The sequence below is a fragment of the Amphiura filiformis genome, chromosome 1, assembly GCF_039555335.1.
Source record: "Amphiura filiformis chromosome 1, Afil_fr2py, whole genome shotgun sequence".
Lineage (NCBI taxonomy): Eukaryota > Metazoa > Echinodermata > Ophiuroidea > Amphilepidida > Amphiuridae > Amphiura > Amphiura filiformis.
The window spans coordinates 82,810,098-82,826,034 of NC_092628.1; the positions used below are offsets into that span (position 1 = coordinate 82,810,098).

The 15,937-nt window shown below is 35.8% G+C and overlaps 1 protein-coding gene across 9 annotated transcripts in view; it reads right to left on the bottom strand.

Annotated features, from left to right (window-relative positions):
* LOC140154973 (endothelin-converting enzyme 1-like) overlaps nt 1-15,937 on the bottom strand; it is a 237,286-nt gene that overhangs the window by 186,170 nt on the left and 35,179 nt on the right. For all 9 annotated transcript variants that reach the window (XM_072177711.1, XM_072177676.1, XM_072177654.1 and 6 more), the window contains exon 2: nt 13,792-13,986. The gene's annotated coding sequence lies outside the window, so the exon portion shown is untranslated. The remainder of the gene's footprint in view (nt 1-13,791; nt 13,987-15,937) is intronic.

The following is a 15,937-nucleotide window of genomic DNA, read 5'->3' on the forward strand; positions in this document are numbered from 1 at the left end:
AAAAAAATGCACCAAAAACCAACTATTTTGGGCTAAAATTGTGATATTTCCTATTCACCAGAAATATGTACATGTATAGGCCTACCTGGTGCTGCCACTGCGGCTTGATCATGTACTCAGGAGTCCTGATAGGACATTTGTTCCCTCCAACCCCCATGATGGAGGTGGTGCAAAATAATGACCCCACCTCAGTCTCCCTTAGTAGTTCTTAGTGATAGTCAAGTAAATTAAGGAAGTCATTATACCATTTTCTCTGATATCATCTACATGCATCTATTGATATTAGGACAGGCTAATGGAACCACAGTGCATGATAATCAAATTTACGGTGTTGCATTCGCGCCGTGGTCCAAAAAATTGATTGATGGGTACATATTGATGTAGAAAACGGAATATGGGGAATAAGTCGATTTCCAGTCTGCACTTTCTGTTTGTACTTTCTGTTTTAAAGCACTTTTTACCATGCTGCACCAAAAATAAATATCACACAACCTCATGATACACACAACATGGATATGTACAAATAAACTCAATTTCAACCAAGGATCAGACTCTGACACAAAGATCATTTTTATGTAGAAGAACAATCCTTGTCATTTTCCTTTTGTTCAAAACCAAGCGAAATCAATCACTATTGAAATTGAAATGCCACTTCATTCAGATTTTCCCACATTCACAACATTCAATTTTTGGCAGTTTTCCATCCTGTGGACAATATTTCCAAGATTATGTCACACCTCTGCAACTCCAGTAAGCTAGGGTTATGTCTCCATATGCCTAAGGTTATCACTGCTTTTTGTACCCTCATCACTAATCTGTCTCAGAAATTGTATGGAGCACAATCAAGAATCCTGGAGTATTGGCTGCAAGCCCAAGATTCAGAAATACTTTGCTATTCTAAGTTCTCAATGATTTGGTTTATAAACATAGTTTTTCTCAGTTCATACAAGGATATAATTTGTTCACCTCAAGTTTGGTAGTGATGTATGTGCGTATTTTGTTGGCCTAAGCAGTGAATCGGGTGCGTCAAGTTAATCACGCAAAGTGTACACTCACACGCACAAGAGCGATTTGTCGGCACACTTGCGGCGCAATCGCGAAAAAGCATTGACATCACTACCGAACTTGAAGTGAAAAAAATTATAGCAAATGCATCTCTAAGATAAGGATGAATATATAAAACCAGAACTGCTGGTCTGAACGATACTGATGCATGAAGAAAACACTTCCTTAGCTTTCATAAACATCTTTTACCGATTCACCAGTAGTCCATGAGATGATTATAAGGAGGATCCGCTGTTAACAATTTCTCCTGGTGTCACCTAACAATGTTTTAACAAGGCTGATGTTGATCCACCTAATTTGAAGATAAATGATATTAAATTACACTTGTTGATTTCAAGAGGATCCTGTATCATTTTATATTTCAATGTGTGATTTCAATGTATTTTGCTTGATTTTTTATTATGGAAATAAAGTACTCATTCATCCTATACACCCTAGCCATTTCAAGTATTTAAAATTGAGCATGCATATTTTTCAGTAAGTATTTTTTTTTAAAGTGACTAAAGCTAAACTATTTTGATATGTCAATGTTGTGCACTTTCAAAATCGTTTACAGTAATTTAGGTAAATTTTAAGTATTTAAACAGTGTCTGAAGTATTAGTGTTTGACACTTAACCACAAATTGAAATTATTTGTATTGAATTATCAAGTTCCATTTAAATTTCTGCTTCAATGCTTAGTATGATTACCTTTGCAAACCTGAAATTCCACACTAATCATATTTTCAAAACTTTTTGTAAAAAGTTATTAACTAAACAAAAAAAAAAAGATATCAATTTCGGCAATACCATGCAGTCAAAGTTACTGAAATAAAGTTGATTTACATCAACAAAAGAAAGATGATTATCAACCAAATTAAGAGTTGTAAATTGTAAATACCACAACCATTAAAAGTTTAAATTTGAGGGGCAAAAGGTGATTTACATCTGAGAAAATCCACACAAAAGAAAGTAAAATTCCTGACAAATTTAATGGTTTATTTATTCAATTTTCTTGTTCCAGTTTTTAACAAAAGAAAGACCATTATCAACATATAAATTACATATAAATTATTTTAAGGAAATCAGCTTAAATGATAGAAATTATCCCAATTTCATAAGGTTTCAAACCCTCAGGTGAAATCTTATTGTTACAACAGTGAAACTGTTGAAACCTTTTGACAACTACATTTTAACTTCAATGTTTCTTTTCAATCATATTTGTTAAAAAGGCGCATGTCTAGAACATTGATCAAAACAATGGCACAAGCACAGGGTGATTTCAATTTGAGTGTATGTAAATTATGAATGAATGTGATCATCTGCACAATGGCAACATTATTTTTCACCCTGCACAATACTAAAGCCATGATTTTTCTGTGTTACAAAATTTAAATTCCGTGTTACAAATTGGATGATTCCATGATTTTCCGTTTTACATTATAAAGCATTGAAAAGTGCATACATTCCCATACAAGCATGTTTTTAAAAGTGTAATTTGTCATATATAATTATATGTATATTTTTACTGTAGTCTTCCCTCAACATCCCCATTAAAATTAAGCATCATCAATTGTCTTGTGTGTACTTCCGATAGCTGTATCGGACAGAATCTTGCATCGTAGGCCTAGAATAAGGCAAAAAAAAAAATTGTTGTGTTGCCCTCAACCGTCCGGTCCTAAATCCTGAAAAATCAGGGTCGCAATTTTTTTTTTTTTTTTTTTTTTGGAATGATGATTTTTACAGATTTGTTCAAAAAATCAATGTTTTTCACTTAAAATTAATATTATATTGAAAGACTAGTCTTTAATTGATGTCTAACAGGTATCCAGAAGTCAAAATTGACAAATGTCCCCTAATTGAAGAAACATTATTTAATATTTAAGGGGATTTTAAAAAAAACTGAATGTTTGAAAAAAAGAAATCCGACTGTCCGACCCAACTTTCCCATTTTTCCACTTGAGGGCAACACAACAATATTTTTTTTTGGCCTAAATGCTAGAATGGATTGTTTAATGGTTGATTACTGCTAAATTATCACTTTCTTTGTTGTTTTTTTGCAAATCAACACAAAAGTTAGACATTTTACACAGATTTTCACTACTTTGTGGCATTTTCAAATTTCTGTGAGCAAACCCCGAATTCCGTGAATTTTTCCGTTTTTCTGTATCACAGAGAAATCATGGCTTTACACAATACGCACTATTCAGGCACTAATCTGTGACACAGCCTCTGAAACTAATTAACTGTCAACCTGTGCAGGGTGTGTGGGAGTCTACACAACATAGCTTGAAGATTTTTGAACTTGTTTCGCAGTCGCTCACAGTCACACCTTCAGCACTCTATCCGGTAACATTTGTATTGTGAGGCACCTTCAGAAAGAATATGATATTTTTAAAAATGTGCTATCCATGATTCCAGAGCACCAATGCAATGCCCTGTATGGCACCGGAAACAAGCTATCTTGACAATTCAGTGTAGTCTAAAAATAAACCAGACACATTCATGATTGGCTGTTCGTGTTATTGGTAATTTTCTGCAACAGTTCAGATTGCAAACATGCAAATAAATTATAAACAAATTTTGAGGAAAATTTTTAGATAACTTTTCTGTTGTAAATGCTCAAACATAGTTGTGTGACCCTTAAGGGTATCCGTAGGGAGAACACTTTGTTTTACGGCCAGGTCTGGCCAGGTGCATGTTTGTTCGCAGTCTACAGGTGTAACTAGGTTGTTGTATATTCTATAATTTTCCTGGTGTGTTAACTGTGATTACATCTAGACACCAGTTTATTTTTTATTTGAACGGGACCCTAATTTAATGAGAAAACGCCCGAAAAGAGAGGCCCGGCAAAAGCCGATTTGCAGACAATTTTGTAGCTACAGACAGCTCAGATTCCATATAACAACTACGGAAACCAATCAGTGCCAGAAGTGTTGATTTATATTTCATCCACTTAGGTTTGGCTTAACCCACTAAAAGGTAAAACTTTAAGGCTGATCATTTTAATTATAAATGTAGTGTGTGTGTAAAAGTATATTTATCAAAATGAAGGAGAGCGCCTATGACTATTGTCCGTTCTGTCTACATGGTCTATGATAATTATTTTCTTACCGAAATATATTCACTTAACACAGACCACGGTTGCCAAACAAATGAGGGCAAACCGCTGGGTCAAATCATTGAAAAGTCGCCTAATATTTTTTTTTTATCAACCGTTGGTTTCTATGAGATAAAAAACTACCAGAAGTCGCGTAAGCCAATGTTGAGAAGTCATGCAATATTTTTCTTAACCATCAATTGGTGTCTATAGGACAGGAAATTGTCGCGAGGAAAATCTTCAAAACTCATCCTATTGACCTAGGCCTATTACATCGCGGGTTTGGCAACCCTGCAATATATACAGTTATATAACATCGCACCGCATTGTGAGGTGAACGAACTGAATGTTGACATTGTATTCAGGATTTAAAACAAGAACTGTCTTTAACCAGACAATGCGGTTGGTATAAAACATAGCGTGTGATATCATGATATCAGCTTCAAAATAAATAAACAGCGTACAGCATGTGCTGTCTTGTCAATAATGATAAGAGGAACATGAAAAAAACCCAGCAGAGAGCATGCACCCCAGTAAAGAGTTAAATAAAGCAAGGAAAAATCATAATGTGCAGAAGGCCTACTTTTCGGATGATATTCACAGAAACAAAAATAAAGAACTAAAGATCTAAAAACAAAAGTAAAGAAAATGAGGGCGAAATAAATAAACAGCGTACAGCATGTGATGATAATTATACACTTCGACCAAAAATTAAAAAAATACTTAACACGCGACATAAATAAACAGCCATCTATCAAGAATGACAAGAGGAACATGAAAAAAAACCACCTAATATATGAGAGCATGCACCCCAATAAAGAATTGCTTTAAAATAAAACAATGAAAAATCATGACATGTGAAATGTATGTTGATACCAGTGTTGTAGTCGAGGACCTCATGTCCGAGGCCAAGGCCAAGGCCAAGGACTTGGTGTCCGAGGCCAAGGCCAAGGCCAAGGACATGGTGTCCGAGACCAAGGACAACCCTCCGAGGCCAAGGACTTTTGTCTCCGAGGCCAAGGCCAAGGACCAAGGACTTTCATAATAATGAACCATACTAAACCACGCCCAATCGGGGGTCATATTGTCGCAACATACTTTAAATAACGTTGCACAGTAAGCATAACTATAGAACTTTATAAAATAAACATGCCTAAATTGAACTCTTTATCCTAGTTTCAACCAACAAAACCCAACTTGTTCATTATATCGATTTGTTTCTTAGTCTTAGAGAACAACCCAAAAGTTTGATGAAGTCCTATAAACGGAAGTCCTTTCGCTAGAACGCTAACCCCCTCCCAGGCGCGTAGCAAGCGGGGGACAGGGTGGACGAAGTCCATGGGCCCCAAGGGTTCAGGGGCCCCAAGCGAAAGAGAAAAGGAAATAAGCGATGATTATAGAGATGCTAAAAAGCAGGGCCGAATTAACCTGGGCCAGGTCAAATTTTGGGGGGCCCCAAACTCACCGCGCGGAAGGCATGTGCACTCAACAGGCCGGGTTGGGTTTACAAATTGTGGGCCTACTAATATAAGATCGACAGTTGTGGTAGAAGCATTGCAAATTAGAGGGAAATAAGCATATTTTGTTCCGATCTTACTAGGACATTTGTTAATTTCAGACCATTTTAGCCTAAAATGAAGGTGAATTTTGTTATGTATGATATGCGCGAAGCGCGTAAAATTTTGCAATTATTTTGCCATATTTTGATCTAAAACATGCTGTTGTCGGGCTAAGAATAACATGCACATGGCAGTTTTTGGGGCCCTCTGGCCCAATGGAAAATCCGGCCCTGCTAAAAGGGCCCGCACTATTTCTTGTCCATGGGCCCCTGGGGCTCTTGCTACGCCCCTGCCCCCTCCACCCTCCCCTCTAACGCAAGTGTTAATTATCAAAAACTCAACCTGTATGCATAGGATACAGTGCCATCGCTATGGTGGATGGGGGTGCGACAATGCTAGGATATTTTCTTCGGACCTTTTTGGCACGAAAAAAATAATAATTAGGACTTGCTTGATTTTCAAATAAAAAAGAATCAGCTGCTTACAAACAATGACAAAATTAACTTACAAATTTTAATACAGGTTGCGAGTACTCTACACTATATTGATTTTAAATCATTTTGAAGCAACAACTCTACAATTTCAATATTGTAGGCCTACTTCAGAAAATACTGAAATTTTATATTAAATCCTTAAAGATCAACTTTGACCGATGTTTTAACGACTTTTTATACAAACATAATCTGACTTTTCGAACCCCCCTCCCTAATGGAAGGACTTTCGTTAATAGGACTTTTGGGTTGTTCCCTTATCTAGACAAGTATTAAAGATTATAATATAACATGTGTTTGATCCGCATTTAATTCTGTGAGCTGATGAGATTAACCCAAAATAGATGAAATTCATTTCATCACAGTTACGCCTACCCGGTAATCGAAACATGCCCTACAGTAGCGTCCAATGAGTTTCTAAAGAACCTCTTGTGTCTAAGATGATAGTTAAGAGTGCACCAAAATATTGACAAACTGTTTTGTATTTCAATCAGGTACAATGAAAAGCTATTCTTGTCATATTTCTCTAAATAGTTTTAATTTATAACTAAACAGCAGATCATGAGATTGTACTCTTCCACTCTTTAAACATTTGCCTGCATTTTTGATGATTTTGCCTGTCCTTGTCCGGTCCTTGTTGTCGAGGACCAAGGACTTTGAGGATCGAGGCCAAGGCCAAGGCCAAGGACTACACGTCCGAGGCCAAGGACTACATGTCCGAGGACCAAGGACTTCAAAACCTGTCCTCGAGGAGTCCTCGAGGCCGAGGACAGTACTCGAGGACTACAACACTGGTTGATACACTTATAAATAATACTCAAGGGTGAAATAAAAAACACCTTATCTACCGATATTTCCACAGTTAAACATACTCAGTGATCACTTGTACTAAAACAAAAATAAAGAAATACTTCACAAATGATAAGAGGAACACATAAAAAATAAATAAGCGAGCATGTCCCAAAAAAATTAGTAAAAGATAAAATAATGATAAAACGTACAAGAAGGGGCAAAATATTTGTCGTAAAAACTTATTAAATGCTCATTTGCTCTAAGATATTTAATGTTTGCAATTTACTCCTAGTTTATCATTTATTTATTATTTATCTAGGCTTATATATCTTTTATTTATTTATCTATTAATTTATCTATTTATCAATTTATTTCAATATCATTATTATTAAGTGCCTATTTATAATGATATTTAAATCTATCAACATTATGCTTACGTCATCCAGGAGTTATTATCCCACTTGAAATCGCCATATAAACACAAATTAATAAAGAAATACCCAATGGGTGAAATAAAAAGCATGATCTATCTTTTCAAGAATGAAAAGAGGATATAAAAATATAACAGAGCATGTCCTATAAACATGATAAAGAATTATTTAAAATCGTACAAATGTGAAACATGTAATATGACATATACTTAAGGGATCTGGAATGAGCGTTTTGAGCGTTTCGACAGTATTTTTTGTGGGAAATGAGAGCACATCAGACATATCGAATTGCATTCTGAATACTGAAGAATGTCTTTCTCATATCAAATAATTTTCATTTTTGAAATTCACGATATAATGCAAATTTTATGACAAATTATTAAAATTTGATATTTTTCAAATTTTGATATATAACAGTCCTCGAAAATTTTATAAATCTAATGACATATTCTTAAAGTGTATGTAGCTGGGAGGAAAAGCCGACGATCAATTGAAAATTTTGACCTTTCATATTGAAGATATGGATTTTATTTCCCAAAAAGACCTATTTTTTTTGGGGAATCCATATCTTCAATACTGAAAGGTCAAAATTTTCAATTGATCGTCGGCCTTTCCTCCCAGCTACATATACTTAAAGAATGTATCATTAAATTTATAAAATTTACTTCGAGGACTGTTATATATCAAAAATATCAATTTTAATGATTTGTCATAAAATGTGTATTACATTGCGAATTTCAAAAAATCAAAATTATTTGATATCAGGACATTCTTAGTATTCAGAATGCAATTTGATATGTCTGATGTGCTCTAATGTCCCACAATAAATACTGTCCAAACGCTCATACCCCAGCCCTTAACATAAAACAAAATAAACGGTCATGATAATATGACATTAAGGGCTAACACCACTAATGAAGCGTCTTGGTTGAAATGCACGTGAAAATTAATGTCTTTCTTTGCTCAATTTGAGGCCTTTTTGGCTCTCATAGTTGCCTGATGTACCCCGCTACATTTTATTAAGAAACAAGGTAGTATAATTTCTCTCCATTGATTTTGCAATAGCGTCTCCAGGAGGGGGGCTCACAGGGGCTTTCAGATTTATGCGGTGGGGGGGGGGGGCTTAATGGCTAAAATCGCCAAAAACCGCCTGATTTTACATATCCCTCTAGCGTTGGTTGTCAGTAGATTGCAGTCACTCCTCATCAAGTGTTGACAAAGACAACAGTGGTTGTTGAAACGCATACAGTAAGTGCATTTTCTTGGATCAGATACTACGAACTCTGGTTTACTAGTTTACTCTACCGATCCTGATGAATTTGTTCAATCAATAACGATATCTGGGGGACCAATCACAAGCCAGATTCATTTAAAGATGCATTACATCATGACCAATTTTAGTTAGGCCAGAAATTGGCCTAACTCTCCATAGAATCCCGTGTTAAAAAGTTATCCGCAATCCAAAGTCAGTAGTCCACTTGGGAAGCTAACAAACAGAGGGCGACGGTGACTGAAAAGATTAGATGTGAAAATCTATCAATTGTGCACAAATAATAATCAGAGTTTTAAGCTTAAATGCAATAGCCAGAAGCACAATTGGCAAGTGGAGTACGGAGAAGTCTAGCTATACACCCTGGAAGGAAAAAAACAGTATTTGAAACGAGGAAATGTGCAATATGACTTAATGTAATACATTGGAAAAGGCTTAAAAGGCAACTATTAGGCCCTGATTCATATTTAATCATCATTTAGGCCTGTAAATTAGATTGTCTGTGTAAATTTAGCAGGATCCGACTTTTTATGACGACTTTCAAAATGTGTTACATTTCAGAAACACCAAGCTGTTTGTGAGGTGGCGTTAGCTGTATGGGTTATAGGTTGAACTTTTTACAATATTTCTGGAAAAAAATCCTGAAATCCATATATTAATTTTTACAATGGATGTCGTCATCTGACCTTCTGCTTGCAGAAAGGGAAGTTTTGAAGAACTGAGTTGTTTTCCGGCCCCTGTCTGTACAGAAAGTCAGTGGGGGTTATTTACTGGTGTGCACCCTAAAAGGCCCTTGTCATAACCAATGGTGGCGGTATGATTTTTCCCGTGCATGAGGGTTTAGGGAAAATTAAATTATATGTCTAAACTTGAGGTTGCATGTGTAAAACATGGTCTTTTTTTAACGCATGTTTGGGGTATTGAAATGATATTTTTTGGCTTGCACAATCATGGTAAAGATCCATGTCATACATAAGAGATTATAGGACATACAATACTTGGTAGGCCTAATGATAATGCGTAAACTTTGTACCTGTTAGGGAACTGAAATCAGACTGAAAACACAAACGTCATTCGAGGCTCTGTCTCACCAGTTGCATTTACAAGGCCCTTGTTATAACCAGTGGTGGCGGATGATTTTTTTTCTGGGGGAAGGGTCACACAAGGTTCTGAACAGAAACGTCACATACGGACCAACCCACACTACCGAGAACCGCGAATACCGAGAACCGTGAATGCCGAGAACCGCTCTAGTTGTAAATGTGATGGCTTCAACATCAAATGAGGCTAAAACTGAATTTATAATACCGAATCACTTTTTCAGAAAACCGAATTGCACCAAAGCATGCACACATACAATTTGCTTAAATTCTGCAAAAGTGATGAGTATAATTCAGCTTAAAAATGGCTTTGATGTTTATTTTCAACACACAATAAATTAATTAATTCATTGGTGTAAATATAGAGGTCAATGGAAAATCCTGAAATCTTGAAAATCATTATTTTCTTATCACTTCTAGATTTCAAAATCTTGAAATCAGGATTATCAATTTATCCAGGATTGAGTTTTAAAGGCGTGCGAAGTGCGATTCATGACGCCCTTTGCACGCTCTGAAAATACGCCGAGGGTGCGATTTTTCGCACACCTAAAAAAAAAAAAAAAAAATTTTTTTTTTTAAAGTTTTTATTTTTATTTAGAATGTCCTGGAACTTAAAAATGTCCCTGGAAATATTTTTAATTTTTTTTAAACTTGAAAAAAAATTACAAAAATTTTAAAAATTATAAATTCATGTTCAAAATAGGCAAATTTATAATTGATGTTCACATTACAACCTATTTATGAAGTAAAGAAGCATACAAAACAAATGCATTTTAAAATCATTAATAGATTATTATGTGAACATAATTTACAAATTTGCCTATTTTAAACAAGAATTTATAATTTTTAAAATCTTTATATAATTTTTTTTTTTTAATTAAAAAAAAATTCCAGGGACATTCTAAAGTTCCAGGGACATTCTAGGGACATTCTAAATCCAAAAAAAAAACTAATTAAAAAAAAAAATTACAAATGACACTAGCAATCAGGGGTAGCGTTTTAAGGGGTCTTGGGGTCCAGGACTCCTTGATTTGGCAAGTCCCCGTGATTTGGACCCCTTAATTTTGTGCGTCTGTGTAGAATTAGATGCCTGGACCCCTTTATTTGCCAATTTGGACCCCTGGCCTCGGCAGGTCACCGCTAACCCTGCTAGCAATAAGTCCAAAGTCCAGGGACATCTATGCAGTATACACCATTCATTACCCCAGAGCTTTTACCATGGCCATTTAAAAAAAGTACATGTATGTTGTCACAATTGCTAAGTTTTAGCTGAAAATGAAATCATAGTCATACACCAGTTTTGAAAAAAGCACACCTTGGTTTATTTAGGTGTGCGATTTGCAGCACACCTAAAAGCACACCTCGGGTTATCCAGGCGTGCGATTTACAGCACACCTGTCACATTGCAAAACTCAATGCCTGTTTATCATGACTAAAGTTTGTTTGGCTTATTAATACTATCTAGTGTGCCGAGGTTTGTGGATCAACGTCTAGGGGGTGTGCCTGTGCGTAGCGCACTATAAATCACTGTTCTTTTTTATTATAGGCCGAAATTATTCGGTTCTCGTTACTGCACGCGTCAATAAAGTACCAACTCGCGCTCACATAAATTCACATATATTTGCGCCAGTCATGCATTACGCAACACCAGGGTCTTAGGCAGGATTTGAAGGTTTGGGTGTGTAAATTCAAAAAACTGGGTGTGTAAATTTAAGATTTGTGTACAAAGTATAGGCCATGTGGGCAAAAACTGGGTGTGTATTAACAAATTTGGGTGTGTAAAACACTCCCTACACGGCTGGCAGCTGGCTGCCTAAGCCCTTGCGCAACACACAACTTGAATGAGTGTAGCGCCCAACTGCGTGCATGCCATTCTACATGTATATAAATTATATGTGCATGTTATGGGTCTTTTTTCACCTATTATAAGCTGAACAAATTTAATGGTGAATAACTACATCCCTGATTAATTTTAGCCTGTAATAATTGAATAAATCTGCCTACCTGTCAAGTTTCATTACTTGCTAAGCACTCTCTCTCTTTGAATAGATCTTAATGTCATCCTTTTATTACATCATACATGTCTGCAGAAATGTAGTACTAGATAATAGACCAGACCTGCTTGATCAATGAAAAAAAAACACTTTCTTCTTTTCCGTAACAAACTTTCACAAAAACCATGCAGAAAATCCTCTGGTTGGCAGCGAGACATATATTCATATATTATTACAAAATATGAAATCTACCATGGGACCCATTTTAGAAGACATTTCATTTCCGACAACGTCACTATATGTTAATTTGTCAAACTGAAATTGTGTGTGAAATGTGTGAAATTTTCAGTGTTTTTCAAATTTTCATTATTAGAAACTATCACCATAGAAACGGGCAGATGAATGTATTGGATAACCCAATACCCATGCAGCATCCTACACAAATAAGTAGAACTGTCATCTGCATGGAATTTGATTTAATTTGACAAAATTTTAATCAGTGGTAGAGCAACAGGTGGATATATGGGGCACCCCAAACTTCTGACCCCCATCAAAACAAGTTCGGTTGCAACTGGATTTCAACTCTTCATATGAGACAACATTTTAACCTCAAGTCTTACATTATATCTCCCCCTCCCTGAAATTCACTTTTCCTTCGCAAATTTTTCATCTTTTTCTGCCTTTTGTGGTAATTTTGTGTGCAAATTGAGGACCCTATATTCACACTATAAGTAGTGCTATATCATAACACTAATTAAATTTTGGAAATTTTAATTAATATTTTAAAGTTAAAAGTATTAGCCCAGGAACATGATTTGTTGATTTCATTTCATTATAAAAAAAATTTATAAAATATCCTTGCTATTTATTATTCATATTTCTGATGTTTTAATGTCATTATGCAAATTTATGGGATAGGGGGAGTTTTTCTACAATAACCAACATTATTTCATGATTTCTTCTGAACATTTCAAGATTTAAGATTTTATATTACCGGTAAGCTTACTCGGTAAACATCGGTGTCATTATGGTTGTCCCTCAAACAACTGACGTCAGCATTTTGGTTTGTCCGACATTCATTTTGGTTGTCCAGGAAAACCGGACAACCGCTAATTATAGTCGAACGATGCTTTTACGAGAATAAAAATGATACGAGAATATACCACATGAATTTGCCATGAAAATACCGAACTTGCCTTTTCATGACTCATGAGGTATATTCTTGTATCACACTCAAAGTCAATATTTTATTTGCCATTTCATATTCCTTTCCATTCAATAAAACAACATGTGTATGTACAGTAAAAGTGGAAAAAGTTCTGAGTTATGTGTGGTAAATCAATCGTAAGATCAATCATAAAGCTTGTTAAAACAGGGCCTAGAATACATTCCTTTTTATATTTATATGTCAATGTTTAGGCTTCTATAAAATCGCAAATTTCAAAACAAGTGAAAAATTTAAAATTTGCAAAACAAAAAATAAATTGTGCAAAATTTCCACTTTGTCAGTATTTTTCTTACTGTGCAATCTGTGGGGTGTTGTGTTGGTATGTTATCTAAAAGACACAGCAAATTTACACAATTTCATGGGCATCAATCTGGAGGGGGGACAGGGGGATGTGTCCCCCTCCCCCACCTTTCTGAAAAATGGCCCATTTTTTGTTCTTTTCAGCCACTTTTTTGACAATTCAGGCTGAAAGTCCCCCCCCCCCCCCACATTTCAAGCCAGATTGGCAATAATGCACAATTTATATGCAACACTGCCACCTCTTTTTATTACCTGTGTGCATCAAGATTTCCTGGCAAGAACAGGTTGCGGATCAATCATATGCTCTAATTCAAATACTAGAACACACACATGTACATGTGGTAAAGACACTCTCCATAAATTATTCATTTCCCACATGTTTGTGAGATATGATTGAAAAAAAAAACCATAAGCACAACACTTGCAACAACTTAACGTACACACAAACAAAATAACAAACATTTCTGTATATCCTTTCTTACCGTGAAACAACGTAAAAGACAGTCTACTCCTCGTGCTATTCCCACATGAGAGATGTCTTGTGCAGCAATCTGTATCTCGGATGATATTAACACTAGCCTCCCACACAGTCTCAATTACAGGAAAAAATGGACGGTGTCTACTGCGCAGCAAGTCTTGATGTAGCAGGTTTATTCAAAGACCAGTAGACATGCAACCTACAGTGGTAAAAAAGATGTCAGACCATTATAAGGTTAAGCTTTCTACTTCAGACTGAAAGACCTGCATACCAGTGAGATGCAACAATTAGATATGGTTCAGGTTCCTGTACTATTATATACTTGCCCATAGGGTAGACTCAACTCTATTGATACGCAACAATGCAGATTTGGGATACATTTCAACATGGAACATTTCGGAATGTATCAAATTCAGAAAATATGGAGTACATTTTTTATAAAATGGTGGGTAAATTATGTTATAGAGGGTATGTTAAGGCCTTGCTTTATTGCACTTTTACCAGTAATTTTGCTCATGTAGCCCCACTGTCCAGCAGGATTTAATAAATACCGGGTACAGCAATGGTCTTTGCATGTACATGTAGGCATTTTCATTCTAGACGCGGACTTGCCACTAATAACAATGCAAAATACTCCAGTCTCCGAGTCATGAATCGGTGACAGGTTGATCAAAGTGAGGATCTTTTGGTGATAGAATAGGCCTATAAGCCTATGTTGGCCTATTCTGTCACCAAATGACCTACACTTTGATCAACATGCCACTGAATAATGTGTAGAAACTCTTATTCTTCTGCACAATTGTACTGAATTTGGGAGCTTAAAAACTAACAAAAGTATAGTTCCAACATTTTGATGTGTTTTTTCATTTTATCAAAACTTAAGCTTCCATTTCCAGCTGAAAAAAATATGATAAGCAGTGCCGCCCTTCCTAGTGCCACCCTTTCCATTCGTTGCCCACCTCCCCCAAGTATTAATCTCCAGGTCCGTAGCCACAGAGTACGAGGAGTCCTCGTGTCGAGGAGACAAAAGAGGGGAAGTCCCAATTCCAATGTGACCACAAAAACAAATCCTGGCTATGGGCCTGGCTAACTTTAATTCTAACCCTAAGTTAACTTTATTCTAAAACACTAATATACACAGGGTATCCCCGTCAGTCCAAAACACTGTCAATCCGAACCCCTGTCAGTCCGAAAACCTGTTAGGGTAAGGGTTAGGATTAATGGCTTATCTGACTGAGGGTTTACCCTAACCCTAACGGGTTGTATGTCCCCACATACACACCCACCCCCACACACATTTTTAATGGAATTCATGCAACAATAGGTACAGCGTGGGAGGTACAGAGATTGTAGAGTAAAACATCATGATCTTCAAGTTTCCTTTGATATACTAGTATTTGAAAATGTCTGGACTGCTTCCATCTTTCAAAGAAGAGGTGTGGTTTTATATGACTTGTTTCAATGAACTCAACATGTGTCTCCTACTTCCATGAACATAACCATTGATGCTAAATATTATTAAAGGTGAACCTCATTGAAAATAAAGTTATATATCAATGGAAAGCTTATGATGTCAGGATATTAAAAATTATTTTTTCCGATTTTTTTGATGGCCAATAAAGCTGAAAAATTAAAAAATGATTGAATTTTTGGTCGCTTTTAAAGGCCCAAAAAGCACCCAAATCAATCGTCTATGACCTTGGGAATGCTTTCGTGACGTAAGCTCAGGGTTCGCATCACGTGATCTTACTCGGAAGCGTGTAAACAAGACTTGCTTCCTGTACTTTTGCAAGCTGCCCGGCAAGTCTGATTTTCACAATAAAGCTTGAAATTAGAGGAATCTTCAAGTTGCTGGTTCCTTCTATATATATTAGAAATAATAGAATTATTGTCAACACATAAATTTTCCGTAAATTCTTGACAAAATTAGTCATAACTGGCTGGGTATAACTGGGTAATTGAGTTTGAATTTCAAGCTGGGATCAATCCCATGCGCAAATGCTTGCTGCTACCGATGTCATGGACTGAATAAACATGATCGAATAACAAATTAAATACTTGTTTGTGACATTCCTATATATTCTTGATTCATTGTAAAATGTCTGATTAAAAAATATCGTCTTGCAGTAATCCAAAATTAATAAAAACCG